The following is a 554-nucleotide window of genomic DNA, read 5'->3' as shown; positions in this document are numbered from 1 at the left end:
GGAGTGACGGATTTTATATTGAGTTTTAAATTAATTTTTAATGATATATGATCTCACAAATACTTATGTAGTATTGTATGAGACCCAAAATAAAATGAAATTAAAAATATGTATTGAAAATATTTTTATGTTAGAATAAAATTTATTATTTTTAGTTAATATTTGATTAATTTTAAATATAAAAAATTAAATTTTAAATTTTTTAATAATCTAAAAATAAGACATTATTCAAAATATTAACTAAATCCTCCCTGACATTTCTTATCTGAAAAACATGCATGTGATAGGTATCCTTTTGTGATGAGTCAATGCAATTGAAAAAAACAAAATGCAATTAATAGCAAAGATACAAATAATTCACCGAAAATGCATTTATTTACCATCTGTAATAGTGTATGTCTCCAAAAGAAAAGGAAAATATATAGTCATCAACTTTGTTTTTTTTGTTGTATTTGTTAGCTTCCAGAATATAGTCAACATACGTCTTATGATTTATGAGTACATGTTAAAATTCAGATTTAGTTAGTTTATGTTATAAATACACATAATAAGAT

Source organism: Arachis ipaensis, chromosome B10 (assembly GCF_000816755.2).
Source record: "Arachis ipaensis cultivar K30076 chromosome B10, Araip1.1, whole genome shotgun sequence".
Classification (NCBI taxonomy): Eukaryota; Viridiplantae; Streptophyta; class Magnoliopsida; order Fabales; family Fabaceae; genus Arachis; species Arachis ipaensis.
This window is presented reverse-complemented; position numbering follows the sequence as displayed.